The following is a 7,137-nucleotide window of genomic DNA, read 5'->3' as shown; positions in this document are numbered from 1 at the left end:
AAACATATATTTGACAGAGCACAGAAGGGTAAGTGACAAGAAATTTATGTAGAGAAGGAAATGACACTAGAGGAGAACTCAAATACACAGAAAGAAATGGAAAAAGGTAAATGAAAATACTAGTGTAATAAATGTTATAAATATACACTGCTCTTCTTTTTTCTCTCCCCTTCCCTAAAACACATATGATTATATAAAATGGAAGTTAAACACCACATCCCACAATAACCAATGAGTCAATAAGTTATAAGAGAAAATTAGAAAATAATTTTAGATAAATAAAACAAACACACAACATACCAAATTTGTGGATTTCAGCTGAAAAATATCAAGAAGGAAACTTACAGCTGCCAACACTTATCTAAAAAAAGGAATATGGATGTTATATCAATAGCCAAATATTTCACTTTAATTAGGAAATCAGAAGAAGAGACCAAACTCAAAGCAAGAAGGAAGATAATAATAAACATTATCATGGAAATAAGTCCAATTTGGAATAGAAAAATAATAGTGAAATTCAGTGAAATCAAGTCATTTTTTGAAAAGATTAGCACATTCAACAAAACTTTATATATGATGACCAAGAAAGAAAAGACTCAAATTACTAAAATCAGTGATGAAAAAGGGCACATAACTACAGACCTCATAGAAATGAATATAAGAGAATATTATGGGCAATTGTATGTTAAGCAGTTAGAGAACTTAGAAGACATTAACAAAGTCTTGGAATAGCACCAATTATTAAACTTATTCCAGAAGAATTAAAAAAATATGAATAGAGTATAAAGTAAAATGATTGAGTTAGTAATTTTTAAATTTTTTGCAAAGAAAAACTTGGTTCCAAATGGCTTCCCGAGTGATTTCTACCAAATATATATAGAATAATTAATACTAATCCTTCATAAAATGTCCCAAAAATAGAAGGTGAAACACTTCCTAACATATTCTTTGAGGCCAATCTCATCCTGAAACCAAAAGTAGACAAGGACGTTAGAAGATCAATATTCCTTGTGCGATAAAAATCCCCAACAAAATATGTTAAATCCAGAAAAATATAAAAAGGATTATACAACTTGAACAAGTGAGATTTATCCTTGGAGTACAAGGTTGGTTTAACATTTAAAAAAAAATCAATTGATGTGATATACTATATTAACAGAATAAAGGACAGTCATCTCAATAGAATCAGAAAAATCAATTAACAAATCCAACGGTTTTCATAATAAAATCACTGAACATATTAGGAAAATAAGGAACTTTGATAAAGTCATTTATAAAATTCCAGAGCTAAATCATCTTTATTGGTTGAAAATTGAATGATTTCCCTTTAAGATCATGAATGAGACATACCCACCCCTGTGATTATAAATGACATGATCTTGTATATACACATTTTTTTTTCATTTTGGTAAGTTTTTATTTTAATTCCAGTACACACAGTGTAATATTAGCTTCAGGCGTACAATATAGTGATTCAACACTTCCATACATCACCTGTGTTCAGGATGACAAGTGCACTCCTCAACCCCAGCACCTCTCACACTCATCCCCCAACCCTAAACTTAAAAAATAATTTTAATCCTTTATTTTATTTAGCTTTTTCCATAGACAACATCTTTTGAAAACTATAGGAAGCTTCTTCACATATATACTAGATCTTATTTATTTACAAAATTTGTATGTACAAATTTTTAAAGCATCCATTTAAAAATGTTAGAACTAATGTATGAGTTTGGCAAGTTTTCAGGATATAAAGTCAATCTACAAAGTTTAATTGTATTTCCATACACTTGCAATGAACAATCTAGAAATAAAATTAAACAATTTTATTATAAAAATGAAGTGATAAGAATTAATGGAAAGGCATCCAATATTTGTGAATCAAGAGACTTAATAGTCTTAAGATAGCAGTATTTTCAAAAATGATCTATAGGGGCGCCTAGGTGGCTAAGTTGGTTAAGCATCCAACTCTTGGTTTCAGCTTAGGTCATGATCTCATAGGTCATGAGACTGAGTAACACATGGGGCTTCCAACTCAGTGGGGAGTCTGCTTGAAGATTAATAAATAAATAAATTTTTAACAAAAAACCCCACAAAAAACAAAAATGATCTACAGATTCAACACAGTTCCAGTTAAAACTCAAGCTAGATGTGTGTGTGTGTGTGTGTGTGTGTGTGTGTGTGCGCGCGCACGTACAAACTGACAGGCTGATCCTAGAATTCATATGAAAATGTAGAAGGGTCAAAACAATCTTGAAAAAAAAAAGAAAAATGTTGGAGGATTTCTTAACCACATAGCTACAGTAATTAACTACATAGCTACAGTGTGTAATGGTATGAGGATAAATATATAGACACTTAAGGGAAATAAATCATGTCCCCTAAAAAACCCCGAAACTTGTATACAACTGCTCATTACAGCATTATTAATAATAACCAAAAAGTGGAAAAATAAATACCCATCATCAACCGATGAATGGATAAGCAAATATTGATGATAGATAGATAATTATTAAATATTGTTAAAAAGGAATTAACTACTATTACATGCTATGACATGGATAAAACTTGAAAAATTTATAGGAGAAAGAAGCTTCTCACAAAAGGCCCCATATTATATGATTCCATTTATGTGAAATGTCAGGAATAGACAAGTCTATAGAGACAGAATATAAATTGTTGTCAAGGGTTGTATGGGAATTACAGGGGGAGTAGATAAATCTTAGTAGATCTAAGATTTCTCTTTGGATTGATTAAATGTTCTAAATTTAAATTGTGGTCAGGGTTACATAACTGTGAACATATTAATAACCATTGTACTGTATACTATATGTGGGTGAATTGTATGATATGTGAACTACATATCAGTAAGGATGTTTAAAACTTATGATTGACAAAAGTAATGTGAAGTGAATAACTCAGGAAAAAATGTGTAATATTTACAAAAATAGGATATTTTGGGGCACCTGGGTGGCTCAGTCAGTTAAACATCCAACTCTTGACTGCAGCTCAGGTTATGATCTCAGGGTTTTGAGATCAGGCCCTATGTCAGGGTCCAAGCTTTCCCTCCCTCTCCCTCTGCCCTTCCCCCACTCGCTTGCTTTCTCTAAAAAAATTCTAAAATATAAAAAAATAAATGGCCATATGTGCCTAGTTGCTACCCTGTTGGACAGTTCAGATCTAGAGCAACTACTAAAATAGTTGTTCATCACGGTTGTTAATTTGTTTAATTTCTCCAGAAAAAGTGGGAAAATGATATCTATACCATATTTTTGCTATGAGACTAAATGAAATTATGTATGTATAGAAGGTACTACAGTGCCTGGTGCTTAGTAGGTACATAGTTTTTGTTTGTTTGTTTGGGAAAAAAGCCTTGATATTGAAGAATAGAAGCACAAATACAAGGGCTTGAGGTCCAGTCTTAAAATTACAGGGCAGAGTTAGAGCCTAGTTCTTTAGATTAGAAAAAGGGAGAAACCAGTCATGAAAAGAGAAGTTGGGGTAATTGGTTTTGGGATATTGACAGCAAGACTGTCCTTATTAAGACTGATCTGAAACAACAGCTCCTTCCATGTGTCGCCGAAGGTGAAGATTTAGATTTTTCTGAAAGTGGAGCTGAGCCCACAGGAGAGCGTACTTTTTGCTCGACATCTACCAAGAGCTGGGCTGCACTCCAGATCACCACTGATCCACTAGTGTGGCTTCCTGAGTCAAGGATAAGAATGAATCTATTACCTGGAGCTTGTGTCTCTGAGGACACCAGATTTGTTTCTTTCTGCTTTATTTACCTTAATATCGGACACACACAGGGATTTGGAAAGAGTTATGAGAAGAGTAGAAATAATTAATGGAATCAACACACTGAGTTATGAAGAAAGATTGCAGGAACTGAAAATGCATTGTTTAGTTAAGCATCAGTTGTCTAAAGATACGATAATAGTGTCCAAGTACTTGAAAGGTACTTTCAAGTAATACGCTGTCCTTCATATGCAAATTTAAAACTACTGGCCCATCAGTAAAACTTGTGCTTAAATATTTTCTCAGTGGTGAGAATACCTTTAAACAATTTTAAACACTCTTTCATTCAGTCCCTCTTATAACCAGTAGAATTTATGTAAGAGACCAGGATTAATGATATGCTAATAAGTGGGGGGAGAAAAAGGCTAAACTGTCTAGTACAGACTGAATCCTTGATTTTATATTATCGAAAGTTTTCTTTCTCACATCAGCTACTTCTCTGACACCAAGAGAGGGTGTCCTAACAATTCAATTCAATTCTGACCTTGTTTACCTGGAGTTAGCATCAGATCCCTCAGGTTAACAGGGCTCAGTCCCACAAGACTGCCCCCCATCAGATACCAATTGCAAGTCCCAAGCCATGTGAGCTTCTAATGAACAGGCTATAAATCTGGAGGTTTCCACAGCCCCCTCCAGATTTAATATTGCTAGAATGGTTCACAGAACTCAGGAAAACACTTTACTTAATTTGATGGTTTTTCTTATAAAGGCTACAATTCAGGAACAGCCAAGATGGACGAGAGCATTGGTGGCATGGATATTCCCTGCACTCTCTGGGAACACTACAGTTCCAGCCCCGCAAGTGTTCGTCAGCCTAGCAGCTCTCCAAACCCTGTTGTTCAGGGTTTGGTATAGAGATTTAATTGGCCATTCGTGATTAACTCAGTCTTCAGTCCCTCTTTCCTCCTCGGAGGCTGGGAAATGAAGCTAAAATTCCCAAGCTTTTAATCAAAGTGTGGTCTTTCTGGTGAGGAGCCCCATCCTAAATGCGCTATCTAGGGGCCTACTCATCAAGAGTTGCCTCCTTAGAACAAAAGACTATCACTCTTATCACTAAAGAAATTTCAAGGTTTAGGAACTCTGTTTTTAAGAGCTAGGAACGAGGACAAAGACCAAATATCTTTCTATGCCAGCACGACTATATACTACCCTCACTGAATTAGCTTACCACCAGCAAAGTGAAACACTGGTTACAATTAATGTACTTATCACCACCCCATCAGCATACACATACACACCTGCACAAGTATGGTGTTATAGCTCCTGACCAAGTATTCACAATTGCCCATTTCTTACCCTCTGCTTTGTCTTTTTTTTTTTTAAGATTATTTATTTATTTATTTATTTGAGAGAGAGAGTCAGCGAGAGCAGGAACACAAGCAGGGGGAGTGGGAGAGGGAGAAGCAGGCTTCCCGCGGAGCAGGGAGCCTGATGTGGGGCTCGATCCCAGGACCCTGGGATCATGACCTGAGCCGAAGGCAGACGCTTAACGACTGAGTCACCCAGGCGCCCCCCTCTGCTTTGCCTTGACCAAACTTTAGTCAGGGTGCTCTCTTCCCCACAGGCCCCTGAACTATGGCTTGTCTCCAGCCCTGGGCAAGAATTGAGATGCAGAATATGTCCTTTCCAGCAGCTGATCCCCAAGTCAGGTGATTCTGCAGACACGTTTCCTGTTAGATGGTGCCTGTTTATGCTCTTTTCCCCATTCCCCCTTGCTTGTCCCACTTACCCTTAAAAGTTTTTGCTTAGCTCTGCTTACCTCTATAAAAGAAAAGTCTTTTTCAGTCTGATTTTCATACACTTGCAGATTTCTGAGCTTTGAATATTTCTCACTGTTGTATTAGTCTTTTCAAATAAAATCTCTCCTTATCTAAGCCTGGATGCATTTTTATTTGGGGCAAAATGTTAATAATGCTACAATTATATCAGATGACAGTGTCAGCATCAAATCTACTAAGACAGAGTAAAATTAAGAATTAAACAAGTCTATTCATAAACTTGGGCAATACAAAATAGATGATCTGGATAATTTTGTGAGTTTATGAAAGTGCTTTCTTTTTTTTTTTTTTAAGGTACTTTTCATAAATTGAGTCCCGAAGTGAAAGAAAGATAAAAACACATCATTTAAAAATTAACATTTGGCTACATACCAAGGAAAATTTCCTTAAAATTATATGTGCTGTTGGAGCAAGCACCTATTTTTTTTTTTTCAGTAGAAGGCTATCTGGAATCAATATATCCCATGTTTCAATGTCTGTGTAACAGAGCTATAGACTAAGGAGGACCAGTCCTTCTCCTCCTTAAAATAGCAATTCTAGGTGTTACCTCAGTGAGCCATCAAATTAGAAAAGAATATTACTTATTTCAGTAAAGATGAGGATTTTTGCCACTGAAGATTTGTGTGATAAAACAATATGGTGAGTGAGAATGTTGACTTTTACATGCATTTTAGCTATATAAATGGATTTAGCTACTTCATGTGAGTTAATAGTCTTCTGCTTACTAAATTGATGTTAGTAATTAATGTTAGTAAATAGGTTACTTGGAAATTAAATATGTTAACTTTAATAATATAGTATTTATATTTAATATATATTTATAATATAATTTAAACACATGTATTTTTCTGATAATGCTTATGTAATGGCAATAGGAAATTAAGTAAGTCTTGAAAATGCAAAGGCAATGAAAAAAACTTTTTCTATTGTTTTGTTTTTATTAGTCTTTTCTTTAAAACCATTTTTTCCAAGCAAAAATGTTTTATTAGGACATCTAAATTGTCACTTTCTGACTTAGTAAAGTCATTATGTATTACTTCTATCAAACCAATAATTTCATAATAATAGGAAAACTAGAATCCTCATTGCAAATGGAAAAATAATTTTAAAAAACCATAATATGCTCATTCATGTGTCTTTGATTCCCTTGCATAGCCAAATAGGAAGCATGAACAAAGAACAGAGAAAAAATGTTATAAAGTTTTTAAATGAATAGTTAGTAAATTTTAAGTATAAAATAAATACACCAAAAATACACTTAATTGCATGAATATTTCTCAAATGACACGGCTGGTAATTTTCTCACTCTTCCTAAATGGACTGTATGTCATGTGGAACTCTTCCAGATCATTTGTATTCATGACCTCACCACTGGTAATAATTCACATATTATTGCTAAATCAAATATTTTATTTGGAAATTATGGCCAGAAACAAGTTTAATGAGTAATATTTGTCTTGTGTTTTCTTATTTTTCATAAGAATACCGGACATGAAATATTAAAAAAATACCATGAGAGCTTCTTAAATGAAAATTATATTCAAAGTGAAACTATTCAGAC

Source organism: Callorhinus ursinus, unplaced genomic scaffold (assembly GCF_003265705.2).
Source record: "Callorhinus ursinus isolate GAN/ISIS: 27379988/994484 unplaced genomic scaffold, GSC_fseal_2.0 scaffold1, whole genome shotgun sequence".
In the NCBI taxonomy this organism is placed as follows: domain Eukaryota; kingdom Metazoa; phylum Chordata; class Mammalia; order Carnivora; family Otariidae; genus Callorhinus; species Callorhinus ursinus.
The sequence above is the reverse complement of the archived record's forward strand: the minus strand, read 5'-3'. Positions refer to the sequence as shown.